A 2,614-nucleotide genomic window follows, 5' to 3' on the forward strand; every position below is an offset into this window, starting at 1 on the left:
AAAAGAAGGATTTTCAATATATTTAAGAAATGAAATAATACTAAAGATTTTGAGGGAAATTATGAGTGTTTTTAAATAACAAAAAGTTAAGAACCTATCAAGATGTCAAGGCCTCATGAGTCTGCTTTCCCATCAGACCCAAATTCTTATAAGGATATACATGCACAAAGAGGGTACCCTTTTTGAGAAGATAGACTGTCATTCATAAGTGATTCTACAGAAAATTCGTAGAGACAAAAATTTTCAGAGAATAGAAAAATCCTGGATTTTTTTTGTTTGTTAACCCAAAAAATATATTTTAAAAAGTAGAATAAAATGGCATCTTAAAGTCAATAATGTTGCTTGAATGACTATATTAAATTACAATAAATTCCTTGGAAGAAAAATAAAGCAAAAACAAATAAATATAATTGACAACTTTCTATTATTATCAAATAAAGTATAAAAGGGAAAGATGGATACCCATCTGCATGGAACAGGTTTATCCAGATGGTAATGAAACTAGAGATTTCTATAGATTGTTTTCAATTTTGACATTGTGGACCCCTTTGACAGTTAAATGAAGCCTATAGATCCTTTCTCAGAATACTGATTTTTTTAAATTCATAATTGAAGGCAAAACTAAATTTAAATGAAAGATTAATGAAAATGAGATATAATATCATTTTCAAACAAGTTCATGGAACTGCTGAAATATGAATGGATCACCATTAAAAACCCTTATAAAAAGTCCTTTTCTTGATGGAAGAATTCTTCAGATAATCTAGTTTATAGATTTTGCTAATTTCGTGAGTTGCTGGTGAAATTTTTCAGTCATATCCAACTTTTTATGACCCCAAGAACCATAATGTCCATAGAATTTTCTTGGCAAAGACACTAGAATCATTTGCCATTTTATTTCCCAGTGGATTAAGGCAAATAGAGATTAAGTGACTTTCCCAGTGTCACACAGCTAGTAAACTTCTGAACCACATTAAAAGTCAGGCTTTCCTGACTCAATGCCCAGTAGTCATCCATTGAGCCACCTATGTAACTCCTTTGTGAAGCTCCAAATTATTTCAAGACATCCTAACTGAGATTTACTATTATAACTAAAAATAATTTGGCCTATATATTTACAAAGGAAAAAAAGTGTATGGATGAGACAACTCATAGACACAAACTAGTTTAACAGCATATTTTTACAAACAAATTAACACTGTCCTGGACCCAGAATGGAGTTAAGTGAGGAAAAAGTGGGTGGATTGCACTTCGGAAATTATACAATATTGTTATGGATCTCAAGATTCTCCATAAAAGAGAAGTACATATTTTAGTACTATATTTTTAGTTTTACTATATTGTTTTACATCATTTTATGTCTTAGTCTAGAGAATTAAAGATGTGGATGACCCAAAAGATCATGGAAAATGGCATCATTTTTTACTTTTCTGCTAACTTTAAATTCTTTTAATCACCATACATTTTCCTCCAGATACTTCTTACAGTATTCCATGACACTGCTTTCTCCTAGTTGTTATTGTAACTGTCTGTATACTCTTTGAGTCTTTTTCTTAAGTATCAGTCGTTTTCTGACCCCTAATTGTAACTCTCTCCTTGAGCCTCTGTCATAGTTCTTTCTTCTTTCTCCAATGAATTTTTTTCTTACAGATCCCAAAATTCTTGATAGAGTTATCATACTATGCATATGATTCCCAAATGTAATATTGAGCTATTGTCTGTTTCTGAGCTACAAATTCTGCATTTCCAACTACCTATGATACATCATCCAGCTATATGCCCCTTTAAGTTCAATATATGCTCCCCCAAAAAATCATCAGTTTTCCTTATAAATACAGCTCTCTTCCAAATTTCATGGTTTCTTTTTTCTTTATTACTTTTATTTTCCCCCAGTTATATGTAAAAATAATATTTAACATCTACATTTAAAATTTTGAGTTCTAAATTTTCTCTCTTCCTCCCTACCTAACACCACTCATTGAGAAGGCAAGCAATTGGACATCGGCTATACATGTGTTGTCATGCAAAACATTTCCAGAGTAGTCATATTGTGAAAGAAAACATAGACCAAGAAAAAAAATCTTCAAAAAATATAAAGTAAAAAAAAATATGTTTTGATCTGTATTCAGACACCATCAGTTCTTTCTCTGGAGATGGGATAATGTTTTTCATCATACGTCCTTTAAAGTTGTCTTAGATCATCATATTGCCAAGAATAGCTAAATTATTCACAGCTTATCATCTTACAATATTGCTGTTACTTATACACAATATATTTCACTTAGAATTATCTCATGTATGACCTTCCAACAAAATAACATGGCACAATTTTTTCAAACATTCTCCAACTTCCCAGCCACTAGAAAAGAGTTTCTACAAATATGTTTGTACAAATAGTTCCTTTTCCTTTTTGTTTTCTATCTCTTTTGGGAAACAAACCTTATAATGGTATTACTAAGTCAAAATGCTCTTTGAGCATAGTTCTCAATTGTTCCACAGAATGGTTGAATCAGTTCACAATTCCACCAAAAGTGCTGTAATGTCTCATATTCCCCCAACATTTGCCCCAACATTTGTCAGTTTCCTTTTCTGTTTTATTAGTCAATAATAAAGA

The sequence above is a fragment of the Macrotis lagotis genome, chromosome 1 (assembly GCF_037893015.1).
Source record: "Macrotis lagotis isolate mMagLag1 chromosome 1, bilby.v1.9.chrom.fasta, whole genome shotgun sequence".
Classification (NCBI taxonomy): Eukaryota; Metazoa; Chordata; class Mammalia; order Peramelemorphia; family Peramelidae; genus Macrotis; species Macrotis lagotis.